Source organism: Sebastes umbrosus, chromosome 1 (assembly GCF_015220745.1).
Source record: "Sebastes umbrosus isolate fSebUmb1 chromosome 1, fSebUmb1.pri, whole genome shotgun sequence".
In the NCBI taxonomy this organism is placed as follows: domain Eukaryota; kingdom Metazoa; phylum Chordata; class Actinopteri; order Perciformes; family Sebastidae; genus Sebastes; species Sebastes umbrosus.
The window spans coordinates 40,267,684-40,286,040 of record NC_051269.1 but is presented as its reverse complement, the minus strand read 5'-3'; the positions used below and the strand labels follow the sequence as shown (position 1 = coordinate 40,286,040).

The 18,357-nt window shown below is 40.8% G+C and overlaps 1 protein-coding gene across 2 annotated transcripts in view; it reads left to right on the top strand.

Annotated features, from left to right (window-relative positions):
• The first annotated feature begins 5,531 nt into the window (after positions 1-5,531).
• The window catches only part of LOC119488180 (band 4.1-like protein 1), a 99,840-nt gene continuing 87,014 nt past the window's right edge, over positions 5,532-18,357 (top strand). The window contains exon 1 of one of the 2 annotated variants that reach the window (XM_037769594.1): positions 5,532-5,742. The gene's annotated coding sequence lies outside the window, so the exon portion shown is untranslated. The remainder of the gene's footprint in view (positions 5,743-18,357) is intronic. The other variant, XM_037769602.1, reaches the window with a different exon arrangement.

Below are 18,357 nucleotides of genomic sequence, written 5' to 3'. Positions count from 1 at the left end.
GAGAGCAACCTGCAGCTAACAGCAGACGCTAGTAGAATTCTAAAAGCCTTTCTGATGGATCTCCCATAGATTATCTATGAGACTGTCTATCAGCTCTAATTTTGGGGGGCATGTCTGGCCCAAGCTGCCCTGGCGCTGTGCTGAGGGAGATGGATTAAAGGTAGGTGATGTGTAACCAGGATTTTTGTGGTTTCAGCTGTTTTTGTTGTCCGCAGTGCCTCCGCTGTCCTGCCAAGAGGGTGTTTGCCTGGAGCCAAAATAAAAGTAGTATTTCACTGCCATCTCTGGTTTCAAGCCTGTTTCTCCCAAAATCGTGGGTGAGGTCAGAAGTGTGCTGTGTGCACCTTGAACCAACAGTGAGAAGTTAAAACAGGTGAGAAGCAAGGTGAGAAGTTAGGCAACTAAAACCCTGATTATACTCCCGAACGGATGCGTACTGTATCACGGACAGCCGGACAGCTGCGGACACCATGGATGCGTAGTATTTCTTTTTATATTGTCCGTTTGGAGGACCCGTTAAACACATGTACAGTAGTTTGCTATGTTGCCACTTCTAGCGTTGTGGCTGGACAGGTCAGCCTCTTTGGGCCGTCGGTGAGCGTCTGTTGGTTTATTTTTTGCGGTTTGTCCCACACCGTCGGCTTTAGTCTGCCCTTGTCAGAGGTTTTTCAGCAGATTCGGCATGTTGAATCCATGGCAGAGCCCGTCGGTGAGAGAAATGACCCTGATTGGCTGTTCAGCTTTCTTTCAGGAAAGAAAGCCAACGAGTAAAATCAAGGGGGTGCACACAGAAGGCTCTTCTCATTTTTCATCTTCATCTCATCTGATCATTCTGAGTTATTTCCTTTTACATTACCACATTACATTAGCGCTTTTACATTACCTGAATAGTTCACCATAGTTCTCCGACAGGCCGGTGAAACTGCGGTAACGTTAGCCGCAGAGTGCCAAACCGTGGTAACGCCAGCCGCCGTCTGACATCCGTTGCTCCTAAAGTAGTGTTATTATGGTAAGGATGGCCTCTGAGCGAGGTGAACGGCGTTACCACGGCTTTGCACTTGGTGGCTCATGTTACCGTAGTCTTGGAAAGGGAGGATTGAGTGGGGGGGTACTCAGTTGGTTGCAATCTCAAACCACTGCCCGCCAAATCCTAAACACTGTACCTTTTAAAGCCACTGGGAGTAGGATTTGAAATTTCTGAAGTGCAATTTTCTGCATCCTTTACACCTCCACCTGCAGATGATAGAGATGCTTCATTATTAAACAGACTGGCTTCAGCTGTTCGTTCGTGTCTCATGTTCACAACGTTTAGTTTCATTTTCACTTTACAAACATTGTAGTTTCAGTCCCAACCATGTAGTGTTTTTCCCAAACCTAATAAGTGGTTTTGATGCCAAAACCTTAAGTGACTCCAAGGGGCGTGACAAAGCGGTGGTATGTGACAAGTTGGGATGAGAACGTGTTGAAGCATGGCTTTGAATTCTTGCTTGTACGTCCTTGAGGCAGAAATGCTATTAATAACAAAGGTGTCAAACTGTATGGCCCATAAAGAAGAAACCTTGTATACAATATGTTTTCATGTTGAGATTTGTAATATAGATTTCTCTTTTTTTTTTAAATGGCAAAGACACTTATATGTCTCATGGACTATTAGCCTCAAACATCATTTCATGTAAGTCTTAAAGATCAAACCCCAAAATATGAATACACAGACGGGCTACAAATTGGAAAAACATGAATAAATGGGTGGCGAAACATTACAATGCAGATGCTTCCATACAGAGCATGAGAGCTCACTGAATGTGTTGATGATTATGAAGAGGATGTGAATCATATAATAGGCTCTTCACTGTCAAGAGATCTCAACCCAGCTGGACATCTGTGGGTATGCAGCTGTAATTGGGAGGATGTTGCGATATATACATCTCTGGAGGATGCTTACTGAGACACTGTATGTTGTTTTTCCCTTTAATTTATCACCCATATAGATCAGAAGTTATAAATAGATGCTAACCCGCTTGGTTATGGAGGATGGAACCTGCCAAAATCAAAAATCAATCAATCGATAAATAAATGACTCAATAAAAGAATAAATTAGTATGTCATTAAATGTAGCAAAAATACATAAATAAATAAATCTAAATAAATAAATCAAAAACAAATGCAAAAGGTTTTTAATTACTAAAAATAAATACATAAATAAATAAAAGGGAAAATTAAACAGAAGAGTAAATAAATAAGGGATTTATTACAAAGATAAATAAATAAAGAAGAAAATTAAAACAGAAATATCAATTTATGTCACATTTTATCAATGCTAACTGTAATGACATATTTATTTATTTATCGAGCTTTTTATTTATTTTTTAATGATTTATTTTTTATTTTGGCAGGTTCCATCCTCCATACCTGGGGGACCTCTGGGCATAAATAAGCTACTGTTATTATCTGGTTCTTTAGCAACTAAAGGTTCCACTACCAGCTATCCGCTAACTTTGCCTGTCTGTTTGGTGCTGGGCAGGTAGCGTACATGTGGGATTATTAGAGCTCTAATGCCTGTTGCTTTGGGAAACAATGTCAAAACTGTAAACTTGTGGGCCGTAAAACCTAAAATGCTACGTAGAGTTGTGGAGCGCAAAAGAGTCGGGTGATAATTTGTCACTACAAGCGACTCCTTTCACATACAAGTAGTCATGTGGTCAATGTGGTCAATTGTTAACATAAAAATGTTGATTATATCTGCTTTAAACACACATTTAGGAATATGCAAAGCACAAAACTGAAATAAAACCCTCTTAAAACTGGGTTTTGACAAGACAGGACCTCAAGATTTATAGATATAAGATTAATTTCTGCATATTTGAAAAACGTTGTAGCGTAGCGTTTTGTGGCTCCAGAGGCAGCTGCGACATCTGATCCTATAACACATCTAGGTGGAGTAAAAAAAGACAATATTGCGATATCTCAGGAACGCCTTGAGTGAACGTCCACTTGGAATCTAGGATGAACTGATAAGATTTTGGTGGTCAAAGGTCACTGTGACCTCAATGTCTAATAGTATAAAATGATGAAGTGATGACCTTTTGGACAGACATGGATATAAACTGCAACTTGACTGGTTGGCGGAGTAATACAACTGTGAGGAGGTAATTCTAGTTTTAAACTCCACTATGAGTCCGACAATGTAAAAGGAATGCAATTAGGGCTGTTAACTGATTAAGATATTTAATCACGATTAATTGCATGATTATTCATAGTTAATCATTATTAATCACAAATTAATCGCACAATTTATCTGTTGAAAATGTACCTTCAAGGGAGATTTGTCAAGTATTTAATACTCTTATCAACATGGGAGTGGGCATATATCCTGTTTTATGCAAACGTATGTACAGTATATATTTATTATTAAAAATCAATTAATAACATAAAACAATGACAAATATTGTCCAGAAACCCTCACAGGTACTGCATTTAGCATACAAAAACTATGCTCAAATCCCAACATGGCAAACTGCAGCCCAACAGGCAACAACAGCTGTCAGTGTGTCAGTGTGCTGACTTGACTATGACTTGCCCCAAAACTGCATGTGATTATCATAAAGTCATAAAGTGTCTGTAAAGGGGAGACTCGTGGGTACCCATAGAACCCATTTTCATTCACATATCTGGAGGTCAGAGGTCAAGAGACCCCTTTGAAAATGTTTTTCCTTGCCAAAATTTAATGTAAATTTGGAGCGTTATTTAACCTCTTTTGTGATAAGCTACTATGAAATGGTTGGTACCAATGAATTTTCTAGTTTAACATGATGTCAGTATCTTCTCCGTAAAACTGAGTCCGCTACAACCCCCGAAAGATTGATTGTGTTAATGCGTTAAAGAAATTAGAACAAATTTGTGTTAACGCGTTATTATCGCGTTACCTTTGACAGCCCTAAATGCATTGCTATTAGACTTGAGATTGTGCTTTAATGGTACATTTTCCAGATACATTTTTATTTAACACACATTAAACCTCGAGTTTTTGGGACCCCGTGGGACAGTTGCACTTTCCCCAGTTTATAATCCAGTCTTGGACATGTTAGATGTAAATAAAATGATATTGTCTTAGAGTAGAGTGCTTAGTGTCGGGTTACTGTTAACCTTGTATTTCTTATGGTAATATTATTGTATTGCTGTAATATTGATGCAATCCTTCTGATTATAGGCCTGCTTTTGAAAGGGACTGACAGTGATTAATCAAATCAGCAACAGTAACCCCTCATCAGTGATTAATGATATCAAACTCAGCGTGCCTTTCAACATAAAACCCTGTTAATTTAGCAGACACAATGGGGAACTGATACCTCCACATTACTGCTTTCCACGGGTGAGTTCCCAGTATTTTTTTTGCTTACAACAAAACAGTGTGGGCGAGTCAGGGCGCGCTGTCCTTTGTGCTAATAAATTCCATCATCTCTGTATGCAAAAGGTGATGGCTTGGGTGTTGTTAGCAGTGGACCTAGTGATGCAATCAAAGGGATTGTGACGACACTGCAAGAAATACTCAGCAACTCCTCTGATGTAGAGCCGGGGTTTTAAATATTTCATTCAAAGCAAGAGAGAGGGACTCCTCCTAAAAATGAAACATCCTCTCTGGCTTACTATCTATCCACATTTCTTTTTTTTTTTAACAATGTCTTAATTGTTTTTTTTTGTTATACAAACATCAGCATTATTATGCAATACATTCAATACAGGATTTACTTTAACAAACATAACATACCCCACGCACCCGTTCTCTCTTAACTTTTCCCTTTCTCACAGGGCCAAAATCAATATACAGCTTCACAGTATCAATCATACAATTAAACAGTTAAATGGCACCTCTAACAAAATGAAGATACACATACACAGAATATAAATATATAGAAAATAAATAATAAATAAAATAAAAGGATTTTCAAAAACAAGAGTGCATTCCCTTCTGAGGGTCTACCACACTATCTATCCAAATTAAAGGTGTTTCTCATATTGTGTCCTCATTCATGTTTCCTGACACAATCACCAACACGTGAATGCAGCTGCTGTGCAAACAATGTGCTGTTATGTCATCTTTGTTGGCATATTTCTGCATGTTGATTTAGTTTTCAGTACTTGTTGACAGAGAGGGATATTTTGTTGCAGGAATGACACTTGCATTGTTTGTCTTTACGCATTCCACCTGAACACACACTGTATGCACGTGTGTGTGTGTGTGAGTGTGTGTGTGTATGCATGTGTGTGTGTGAGTGTGTTTGTGTGTATGCATGTGTGTATGTGTGTGTGTGTATGCATGTGTGTGTGTGTGTGTGTGTGTGTATGCATGTGTGTGTGTGAGTGTGTTTGTGTGTATGCATGTGTGTGTATGCATTTGTGTGTGTGTGTGTGTGTGTATGCATGTGTGTGTTTGTGTGTTTGTATGTGTGTGTGTGAGTGTGTGTGTGTGTGTGTGTGTGCATGTGTGTATGAGTGTGTGTGTGTGTGTGTGTGTGTGTGTGTCATCCCTCCCTCCTGCCTCCCTCTCTGCATCTGACAGTGTCCCTCCCTCTTTCTCTCTCCTCCTCCTCCTCCTCCTCCTTCTCTCATTAGGCTTTTCACCGGCAAAACACCGACACACTCCCTTTCCCCTGTTAACCGGGGAATAAACACGGAGAGACGAGGATCAGCAGCGGGATTGACCTCCATCCATGGTCCTCCTCTGGATGTCTGTCTGACAGGAGGGTATGTTGAAATATTCATATTTTCCTCCCCTGCTAGTTTGCTCATATCGTCACAGTGAAAAGCCCAGGCTTGGTTGTATATGTTAAACGATTTGTTGAATGTCGAGGACCTTTTCTTTTTATCCGCGTAATCGTCATTTCTTACAGCGCTTTGTTATTTTTTCTCTTGGTGCTTTTTTTTGCTGCAGCAGTGAAAAAAAGGTGCATTTACTGGAGCTGCAGCTGTTCATTTCATTTCATAGCTAACGCAGCGTGGACTTTGCCCGCTTGCTTGCCGTCCTCTACCAGGAGGATGGATCATATTGTGGGAATGAAGCTGAAGCAGAAGGAGAGGGAAGTTGTTGCGTCGTTTTGTGCCTACTGGCCCAGTCAGTGTTGACAGCAAACCAGGCAGTATAACCACCCACACCTCTGCCACTTTACACATGATGCTCTCTCCTACATTATGGCCCTTCATTTTGGATTTTTGAAGTCTTTTATTAAAGTTGTGCTGTTGTTTCAGTTTGTGTCTCAGCCTGTCTCAGGGCAAACTGGATCTGTTATTGTCTTTCAGCCAGTGTGTTCACCCAAACACACCCATCACTAATTATGCAACAGCCACATTGACAGATGCACACACACACACACACACACACACACTTGCAGGACTTGCACAATCAATGTTGCCATTGTCACACCCTCTCATCAACAACACCTGTGGTTGGCAAAGTGTTTGCTTTTAAAAAAAAACCACATTTGTACTTCATAGATTTTGGCCCTCTTTTTGTCAGCGACGTGTAATAATGGTGCACTTCAGCTGAGACATTTGGCTGCAGGGGTGAAGCGGCACTCTGCCTGCGTGCTCGGGCAGGTCCACGTATGGAAATGGCCTCACCTTTGGCCCCCTGGCTTACACCGTTTTTTGTGGAATTACATACAGTATTGACGAGGAATGTCTCAGCAATGCACGGGGTTGGCTTCACCTTTGGGATGCTTTACTTGCACCTCTGGCTATAGCTTCTCCAACTATATTTCTACTTTTAATATGTCTGTGTCTTGTATATTTGGTGTTGATTTTGCAATAAACTGCAAAATCGTGTTGTCCCTAAAAGCTCCTCTGACTCTTTATTATTTCTTATTACACGGCTTTGTTGAATACTCGATTCTGATTGGTCAATCACAACGTTCCACGGTCTGTTATTTCTTTACAGCAGACCGTTGCTATGTATAACAGACCGTTGCTATGGACGCAGTTCTGATGTCAGACTGTTTTTGTGTCAAATTTTTGATTTCTTTAAGTAGGTAGCTGTGTAATAAGCAGGATAATGTACAGCTAGCGGGTCATTGTTGTGAAATGAACCCCTTCAGGGCGATGTAAGACCCTGCCGGGGTTTATTTCACAATAATGACCGGCTCGCTGTACATTATTCCTTACATATTTCTTACTATATTGGTTTGTCATGTCCTTGCAAGTCAGACCAGTTCCTCAGTTCCTCTGCAGTGTTACCATACAGGTGGGCTTACGATACTTTGTCACGCTCTTCCTTCAGGCCGCACACACTGTCAGCCTCAGCTGGCAGACCTGCTGTCACACAGCATCCATGTCGTTAACATCGGACACACTCCTGTGCCTGCTGTGTCAGCCTTGCCTAGTCACCCTGCCAGCCAGCCTCCTTTCCCCCCCCTCTAACTGCCAGGGAGCCATTACCTCATCTCAGCACCAGTTTGTCCACTGTTTGCTCATCAGTTCTACGACATGAATTTGTGATCATACAGAGTTCAGACACATCGAAGTGAATCTAACTCAACGATCCTGTATGCCTTTTTATTTCTTATCGTAGTGTATATGCGCACGAAGTCTCGCTACGAGTGTGTACATGTCAGTGTTGTCATTGTGCACGAGTTCAGATGCCTGAGGGTGCTGCCGGGATTTCACAGCCCAGCATGCTGCCTACCACCATTTGCAATTCAAATGAGCATGCATGAGGCATCCAGTGAGGCTGAAGCAGCCCTCCTCTCCCCTGTGTCTCATTGGAGCCAGTCATTCCTCGCACTTACAAGTTAACTCAACCATTTCTTATTGACTTCTGCGTTGGAAAAAGAGAGCAGTTAAAGGGCTCATCTGTATGAAACAGTATCACAGAGGAAGAATATGTTTTAGGTGGCCATTTTACCTGAGTCATAGTTTCTTTTGTTTGGACTGTAGCTCTTGGCACATGCATGGAGTGCTGCATAATTGTGTGGGGTCACCCTGATGTGACCAATGATGATGCCAAGGCTTGCAGCAGCTGTGTGTGTGTGTGTGTGTGTGTCCTGCGCTTGTCATTGCTTTTGGCCAAGCTGAATGTTCTTTGACTCGACATGTTTTTGTAGCGTGGTGAGTGTGGTCACGTCTCTTCCTGCCTGCTGAACACCAGTGACCAATCACAGAAACACACACATGCATTTGTACTTCATACATCTAAACACAACCATAACCTAAAACCAATTTTCAACCTCAAGTTATCATTCTTGTGATTGTCAGTATCAGCCCGTATTTTCATACTATTCATATTGATGGCAATAACCATGTGTTGTGTTTGCATTCTGCCATGCCCTCTTTATATACTCTAGTTGTTTTCATGGATAATGGAGGAGTCTGCAGCATTCAAATTGGGTACCCCAGACACAAGGGATTCACAGGAAACAATGCATGCATGTACTAGACGTGATACGGAAGACAAAAGAGCATGTGCATATTTTGGAAGACAACATTTGATAGTTCAGATTTACTGTTACAAAACCATAAAGTTGGGAGACTTGTGAGAGATAGATTAATTAAAAAGTTGGTAAAAATTGGTGTAGCAAAGGATATCCTGACTTTTAGTTGCTTGTATAAGTCAAGCTTTAAAAACAACTCAATAGCATTTTTCAAATATTCCTGGCCTTCATCTCACAAACAAACGCAGGTTTTCTGTCAAGTCTCAAACCTAATTAATTAATATTGGTGCAGTTCCCGTTTGGAACATGTGTCCGTTAGGAACTGGACGATTGACTCCCAGTATTGCTGCTTGCAGCACTGTCGTGCCCGCTTGGAGAAGCGTGTAGCCATTCAGAATGGACCGATTGCTTGGCTCACGGATGTGCTGCTTGCAGCGTTGTCGAGAAGCCATCATAGCTCGTTGACTCCAGGGAAGGGAAGAAGAGTTTGGTTGTAACAATAGTAGGGCTGTCCCGAATTCCATTTTTTGGCCTTCGAAGCTTCGGCGAGAAATAATTGAAGGAATTCAAATCTTCGTGGCGCGGCAGGCTGTCATGTTCTTCTGTCTGTCTGTCTCCATTTCCCCTCTTTCAGTGCCGGGACAGTGTTGGTGCCGCACTACTGTACAAACACACACCTCTACACACAACAAACAGCGATATCCGTCTGAGAATTACTAATATTAATTAATGTTGAATATGAATAATGTTGTGGGATTATTAATTATTTCATGGGCTATTTTGGGATTTATACTTTGTTCTTACATACTTATATAAAAAAAAAAAAAAAGCATTTGAATACTGATTTGGAGGTCGATTACCATAGCAATGGTTGAAGCTTCATAGCATTTGGGTCAGCCCTAAACATTAGTATATATCAATCATACAGCAGCAAAAGTGAACTGCAATGAGTCATAGCCTGTAAAGATCCGCTGCTCGACTCAGTCCGCAGAGCCCAGAAGCTCCGCCACCGCTGCTGCACAGAGCTCTTTATTTAAAGTTTATTAATATTGTCTAAATTCAACACAACACTCCCTTGTGTCCCCAACAATACACCCGCCAAGTGTGAAATAGATCGTCTCTTGAGATATGCGAAGGACATATAAGACATATTTATAGTTAGATTTACAACTTTCTATATGCACGTCCAACATTGTTTACACACCATGTAACTAATACTTGATACCTGATAACTGATGAGCACCTCTGTGTTATTGATTGTCTGCTGATATAGCCGTAATCGCAGTACTACAGCGGTAGCACTGCAGCTTTGTGTTTATTTATCCAATATGCCTAACCTTAGACCTAAATCTCTGTTTTACATGCTTTTTTATCAGCTTTGTTTGGAATAATCAAAAGAGGATAATACAACATTACGGCAGCTGAATCCATCAAGAGTAATCGCAGTGGCTGTGTGCTTTTGTTTTACGGGAATTGAATTAAGCCTCATCAGGATGCTGCATCCCCGCCGCAGTCCTGTCAAAATCTTGTTACGGCTCAGACCTGAACATCATATCGTTTCACTGCAGGTCTTTAATAGTGTTTTGGGTTTCGAGCAACAACGTCAACAGTTATTTGCAGCGGTCAAATCTCGTCTTCCTCCTTCTGTCGAGGGTCTCTCCTGCAGCCAGTTGCTATACTGTTGCTGTCTGTCTGATCAGAGCTTTATTTTTAGCTTTGGTTTTTACTCACACAGCTTTGGGCGATTTATTGCCTTCCTCAGATTGCATCATTCTGTCTGCAGTCGGATGTAAGAAGAGAGAAAGCGAAGCTCTGTCATGCCATAAGGCAGTTTTATATCACCATTTTATTTCCCACCTTCAGTCATATAGCTCTTCACAGTTGACGGAAGCATTACTTTGTCCTTCTGAAGGGGAGGCAGGGAGCTTTACCCCGAGCAGCAGCTCAGCTTGCCTCAGCCTGATGATTACAGTGAGTCAGCAGGTTCTCCATTTTTTTTTCTTATTTCCCCCTTCTTTTGCATACCTACACTCGTCTCCCTCTCGACTGCCGCCTTCTTTGAACAAATCCCCTGCCTCTAAAGGATGAGACTCATCATGTTGTTGTCTGGCTTTGATCTGGTGCAACGATACCCATAATGCTGCTCATTTTTTGCCTCCCCACAGTAAAGCAGAATTTATATTTCAGGCGAAGTTGGTGCGGGGAAAGAGAAGAGTTGCCACTTTCTTCCAGGGCTGTTTATTCTGCCTTCATTGTGGTCTAGCTGGAAATACTTTTCTCCAGCTATTTTGGCCTCTTCCAACAAACCAGGCCAGCAGCCATTGTTTTCTTTTGGCCACTTCACACTTGGCAATCATTAATTAGAGCCTTTGCATTCAACAGTTGTGGAGGGAAGCTAATTCCATTGTTGAGCCGTCCATTTCCCCGATGATTAGAGTGCGTGTGTGATTGCCTGAGTCTCGCACATTTTAGAAAGCGGGTGAATTGAGGAAAAATAGTCTGCACTAAGGTCGATCTTAGTGCAAGCTATTTCTAAATACATAAAACGAGACCTAAAAAGAGGATTAGGAAGGATTAGAGTTGCCAAAAAAAAGTAAAAATTCACAACAATACCATGCTTGCTCCTGCTGCTACTGAGGAAAATCCAGAGTTGATTTGCACAAATTATTTTTTACAACATGATGAAGCTGCAGGTAAAGTAAAATTAAGTTGCTCACGCAGGATGGTCCCGTGGTAACTGTACTGTAATTAAAAATGGTTGCTGCTGCTGTGCGGTTATGGAGATACGCAGCTCCACCGAGGAAGTCAGGTACACTCTGACCTCTGCATTATATTTCACACGTAATTAGACTAAAAGATGATTGAGCATCAAATGCCCAGTGAAGCAGGTGGGTGTAGTATGCGTGCGGACTGTAGCTGTCTGTCTGCGTGTTGCACGGCACCCACTATATTTCTCAGTGATGACAAATGTGCTTGTCGAGGTTCGTGTTAGATCGGTTTGTTGTAGTGGTCTGTGGAGGAGTAGACACACAGGACTACTCCCAGTCCCTGTGGGCCCTGTCGTGTGGCTTCTAAACTGGTCAGACAGGTTGGAAGGCAGATCCAGACACGGCCGCAGTCATTACGCCACAACGCTCTGTACACTTATGCTTGGTGTGTGTGTGTTTACAGGTCTCGGTAATAATCTGTGGACGCATGTGACACATGTCTTGTGTGTTTTCTCTGTGGTTCATGCATCTCGGTTTGTTGCACCAATTGCTTGTTGCTATGTTTGCTGTACTGTACATACACCCACGCATGCATGCACGCATGCACGCACGCACGCACGCACGCACGCACGCACGCACGCACGCACGCACGCACGCACTCACGCACGCACACACACACACACACACACACACACACACACACACACACACACACACACACACACACTCTTGACTACGTGGCAAAAACATACAAGTTGTGTACACATTCATTCTTGCATAAAATCCCCATCAGCATTTCATATTATTAGATCATCTGTGAAGATATCTTATGTATGTGGTGTCATGTACTGTTATTAGTCATGTTGACCATTTCATACTTGTCTGTGTTTATAGAGTTTAGATCATACTTTATTTTTGGTATAACTGTTACTTTTGTATAACTGACAACTGTCACTGGATTACTTTGATCCTGAAGTTATAAGGAGTGTCTTGTTCTATGATTCCTAAGGGGATTTCTGGATGTTTATTCATGATGGACATCAGAGATAATGTGGTATCCGTGGAAAATGCAAGTCACACTGAGTTATTTCTCAGAGAAGGCAATCTTGGAACCCATCGGCACACCTATTGGATATATCACACACAGGCAGTCCTAGGCTTTCATTCATTTATTGTTAACTATTAAATTAATCACTAACTATTTTGGTCATTGATTAATCGGATTGAGTAATTTTCTAAAGAAAAAAAGTCAAAATTATCTGATTCCAGCTTCTTAAATATGAATATTTTCTGGTTTCTTGACTCCTCTATAACAGTAAACTGAATATTTTTGAGTTGTGGACAAACAAGACATTTGAGGACGTCATCTTGGGTTTCGGGAAACACTGATCGACATTTTTCACTATTTTCTGATATTTGATAGACCGAACAACTAAACGATCAATAGAGAAAATAATCTACTGATTAATCAAATGAATAATTAAATGAAAATAATCGTTAGTTGCATGCCTAAATAGCAATACTAGTGCCCATGCTGTATATCCTTCACACTTGAACGAGCTGTATGCTCCGTCGTTCCTCTTTACTGCCTCGTTCCTCAGTGTGCCAATAAGCGTCCTCTCACCTCATTAATAAGGTTGTTGATTTATAATCAGAGCAGGCGCTCTCATCTGCAGCAAGCTTCTTTGTCAAATCATGAAGTGATTTTGCTGCAGCAATATTAGCCAGCCTTGTTGGGAGAGTGTCAACAGTAAAGCCAGAACACAGTTTACAACAAATCCCAAAGTCATGCTGTTCAGCAAGCAGCAGTGGTTTGTAGAGGAAATGTAATGTCGTTGTATTTGGGTTGGTTCACTACTACCTGAAACTGCTGTGTGCTTGTTTTTTGATCATTTGTGTGTTGTTATCGCACCCTGAACAACACTCTCACTTCTCTTCCCGACCTGCATTCATGAGTTGTAAGGCCACTCCTCAGTAACGGAAATCACTCGTTGTTTTGGTATCAGCAGCTCCTTCTGTAATAGTCAGCTGTTTTTTTTTTTTCAACCGCGGTCTTTTCTCTAATTGTTCCACGGTTTTTAGAGCTTTTTTTTTTTTTTTTGCTGGCCGGTTTAAAATGTTTCACTCTGCACGAACTGATCATTCATGGATTCTCTGTCATGCATCGATTCTTCTTCTCTTTTCTTTTTATGTTGGCAGCGATAATGAGAGGCTTTTTTATAATTCATGATGGATGTCCCTCTGGTAGCCGGTTTTCATGCAGCAATCTCACCAGACACTTCTACGCCAACAGCACATAGTGCTGCCAAACACTCCAGTCCACAGATTCAGATGCTTGGTGTTGGCTTTCAGCTGCCATTTAGCCAACTGCACTCTGTTGTCCACATAGTAGTATAGCAGTGCTTGGCAAATGACTGATTCTGCCCAGAAAAGTTTACAATACAACTCTAAAGTGTTCTGGATCGGTATTGACAAGCGTTTTTCAGCCTGAGTCTGTCTGTGCCTGTCCCTGTCTATACTTGAACAAATAGCATTGAGTTCCTTGTTCAGCATCTTTTCAAATGCTCTGACATTGACACCAATAACACAGAGAGCTCCTGTAGCTTCCTTTCAGCCCCAGCACTGATCCTAATAAGGAGAAGAATGGCTCTATACAAACAGTGGAGTGAAGCTGGCCCACTGCCTCTCTCTTTCTCGGTGTGCGGATGGTGAAATGCCTGTTTCAGTCTCCTCTGATCTGCTTCGGTTCCTCCGTTGAACTGGTCAGTGGTTAGTTCAGGTGAGGACAGAGGGGACAACTCCCACAGCTCCTGGACTGGGCAAAGAGAAGTGTTTGGTTAAAGTAAAAGCCAAAAAGACAAACACAAGCTTGGTTTGTTTAAGGATTGAGAGGTAGTGATAGAAAAAAAGGTCCACACACGTGACCTTATTGTGATGTCATCACTGCAGGTGAATAACTCGGGTAGAGTGAGGAGCTAGAGGAATGAGGTATTGGTCAATGATCGTCAATAACTACGATTCAATCCTCATGACCCCCAAAGTGATTGACAGAACTAGTCTAAGGCTACGTTCAGACACTGCAGGCAGTAGGGCTGTGTATTGGAAAACTGTCATGGTGGGGTGTCTTTATACTATATGTATAAAATCTGAGTAAAAATAGTCACTATATTTGAAGTTGCTACTATGGGAACTAACATCATCACACATGAATACAATTGGACTAAAATTATCAACAAGAGTCTCAGTTTACAGTAATATAATGTATATACTGTATATGTTATTCCAAGACTGTTTAGGGACCCCAAGCAGTAATATTCAAATACATAATTTTTAGAATAGGTGAAACTAACTGCATAGTTTTTGCCCAAAACTGCATGTGATTATCATAAAGTGGGCATTTCTGTAAAGGGGAGACTCGTGGGTACCCATAGAACTCATTTACATTCACATATCTTGAGGTCAGAGGTCAAGGGACCCCTTTAAAAATGGCCATGCCAGTTTTTCCTCGCCAAAATTTAGTGTAACTTTGGAGCGATATTTAGCATCCTTCCCGACATGCAAGTATGACATGGTTTCATGATACCAGTACCTTCACTCTAGCTTTAAAACTGAGCCCACTACAACCTCCGATAGACAGAATAGCAGCCGGGTCCGCCAGCGGGCGATTTTTAAGAGGGTAATTAAATATTGATACAGCGTTTAGAAGAATCGATACAGTATCACAAAACATAATATTGCGATACTTTGGGCCTCTTTCATATCATGTCCTAAATAAGATCCAGGTCAGATTTCTTTTGTAATACGATGTCAGTCTGAACAGTCATATTGGAATTTTACGTCTCTCTTCATTGACATTCGTCATAGGGCTGGCAAAATTGGTAAAAAATGACGTTCAGATATTTGTTGAACTATAGGAATATCTATTTTTGCGCATTATGTCCATGACACCGTGTTCTAACTGGCTGCGAGCGTCGCAGCACTGCGCAGCTTTGAGCTGGACTTTTGTTGGATGTTTTTATTTATTCCTGTCACTCGCTTTCAAATACGATACCTCCTCATTTCACTACAAAAACCTAAATAAGGTGGCAGCTGGCTGGAGGGAGATTGCCTGAAGGTTTCCTACTTGCTGTTGGCTATATGTTTTCTGTTTAAAAAGTAAAACAGTTTGAAGACAGCAAGTACTACTCATCCATCTTTTAAGTGGTTACGTCTCCGGTCTGTTTTCGAGCTCACAGCTGATATGGTACGTGGTTTGTTTACATGACGTAAGGTAATGCTTGTTGTTAGGACACGGTGTCTCTCTCTCTGCAGCCAAAATCTTTGCCATCATTACGGTTGTTGTTGAATTATTCCTTTTTCAACTTGACCTAACATTACATTTAATTTTCAGTTAATGAAAGTAACGCTGTGTGACTCCCGTCATGCGGTGCATTTGGTGCACGCAAGGCAGAGAGAACATATTGAACATTAGTTTTCATATTCGAATGTCTGTATTTTTTGTATACTATTTGAATACATATTTGAATATAGAATATTCGTTGACAGACCTAACTCTGTCAGCGCTTCTCCACAAGACTCTCACCAGCGCACTGATGTAGTTTGTATTGTCAAAGAAAATAAATAGCCCCTTAAAACAAAGAAACAGCTAACTAGGTTAGCATGCTTGCTTGCTATATTTTCTCTGGACTCACGGTTGCGCCCCCAAAAAGTTTTCATAGGGGTTGCCCGATGGGGTCACTGAAAATCAGATGCCTGGTGCATTGTTTATGTATATTGGATTAGGTAATAATGAGTGGGACAGAACATGATAATGTTTTTGTAAGAGCTGCAAACAAGTATAATATTTTTATTAATATTATATTAGTTGTGTAGTCGTGACTGTTGAAAACTGGGACATTTGAGTGTTAGAGAAAAAGAGAAATGAGGGTGATAATATGGGTAAATATAAAATGCTGTTTTTTAGTGTTTATTTTTTAATACCAAGAGACTGACACATGAGACATGATAAGAACCTGGAAAATATATTTTTACTTCACTTTGTCTTTAAAGCTCCAAATGGTGCACAGTACTTTCTCTGCACCAACCGCTGGTCCACATGATTGCCAAAAGAATACAAAATTTGTATTAAATGTGGGCAGTTTGTTGGATAGGGGTACTCTATGTGTGCCACAGGTGGAATACAGAAAATGTGGATTTGTGGTGGATTGGAGCATTAAAATGCTATCAGGGGGACTGTCACATTTGGAGGAAGGCAAGACTGTAAAAAAGGATCTTTTTTTCTGAACACTGGGAAATAATACACCCACACTGTCAGTTTGATGTGATGTGTTGCTGTCCTCAAGTACATTTCTGGGCTATATTAAGAACCACTATTATTTTACTAATAGAAAAAGGCTCCATTTAAGATTGTCCACAATTCTGAAAGCATGTCATTTAGCAATGATGTGTGTACTTATTTCGGCTCTCTCCTGCATTCAGTAAAGAGAGAAACAAGATAAAATCATAGTACTGGATGCTAATAATTCATTGGCTCATATTTTAAATATTTTCATAATCCTCACACTAAGTAGTGTCAAGATGAACTGCAGAAAAACAACCTTTTTCAGTCACCTTGATTTGTTGTTTTTGTAGAGGTTTGCAGGTGTTTTATTCAGTTCTTCCACTTGCTTGACAGTATACAGCTAAATGACAAAACAGCATTGTTGGAAATAATTTCTGTGGAGGAATATGAAATCCACAAGCAACAAAAGCCTCAGAATTCCTCGAGTTATTGTCTTCGCTCTTATTTATCTCTCTCAATAGCGAGTGGGAAGCTCTCACCGTAAATGTTTCCCTTGTAGAGTGGTTTGCATTTGCACATGTTGCGTAACAAAATGTGGGAGTGAAATGGTGCACTGTCACATCATTGCTAGGATTAAACATATATATACTGTATATATATATATATATATATATATATACACACACATATATATATATATATATATATATATATATATATATTGGTTTTCCTTGGTAGCAGGCAGTTTTTACAGCATATCTGCACACTTACTTTAATTGTACATAAAGAGAATAAATTATATGTGAATTTTATCCCCAGAATAGCTCTCCAACAAGGTAGGGTTTACACAGAATGAAACTTGTTGGAACTGGATTGGGATGCAAGAGAGACTAACCTAATTCAAGTGTTTAATTTGATTTGGCAGCTTCCTATCAGCTGCTTCTGTCACACTTAACAAAAGCAGTCCAGGGAGTTTGTTTGTTTATGGAGTTGGACTGTGTTTAAAGATGGATAAGTCAGTGCTTCTGGTCACTTACTGTTCAGCCTGAGAGCAAACATGACTCCGTCTCTACACCTGAGTCATTGCTGTTCACCGTCAGCCAAGAATTTTATTTTGCTTATTAAGTGTTTTTGACGCCGCCCTTATGTTAGCCTCTGGCAGTCTGTGACTTTCACTGATTATTTTCAAAGGCTGTCTGACCTGTAGCTACTCTGTCTTTTCCCAAGCAGCCAGCCGTAACTTTGGTAGAGACGTCTTAATCGCCCCAAACTCTGGATTGAAAACTGAAGGGCAGCATAGTTTCACTGGACTACTGGAGGTTAAAGAAATAGGTTGACATTTCGGGCACTTATTCGATGTGTCCAACTTAGGGATGTCACGAGAACCAATACTTCGGTACAAGTCATTGCCAAAATTTGGAAAACGTGACGGTACCGAGGATCACTTGGCTAAATAATGGAGCTAACAGCTAACACGCAGAGATTGCATTGAGTTATTATGATGCGTTCAAGCTCTATTTATTAAAAAATAGTATTGGGCGAAGGTAAATTATAACGTTATCATGATGTGTTCAAATTAAATCTTGTAGAATTTAGTTTTTGGCGAGACACTTGAGGTGGATCATCAGGGATTAATAATACATTTGAAAAAAAAAGTATGCAAATGGTAATAAAGGAGTGTATGTTGAAGTACATGGGACTTATTTTTTTAGTTTTTTACCGTGGTATCGAATTGGGTATTGAGAACCGTTGAATTTTACTGGTATTGGTATCGACTACTAAATTTCTGGTATCGTAACATCCGTAGACCGACTAATATTTCAGCCCGTTCTTACTCCGAAGTCGTCAAATACGGCAGCTTGGTCAGTGGCCCTACGCTTCAAACTATGATGTTCCTCGTAGCCACAGTCCTGGCACTAGTAAATTACGTAGTATAAAGAGCATCAAA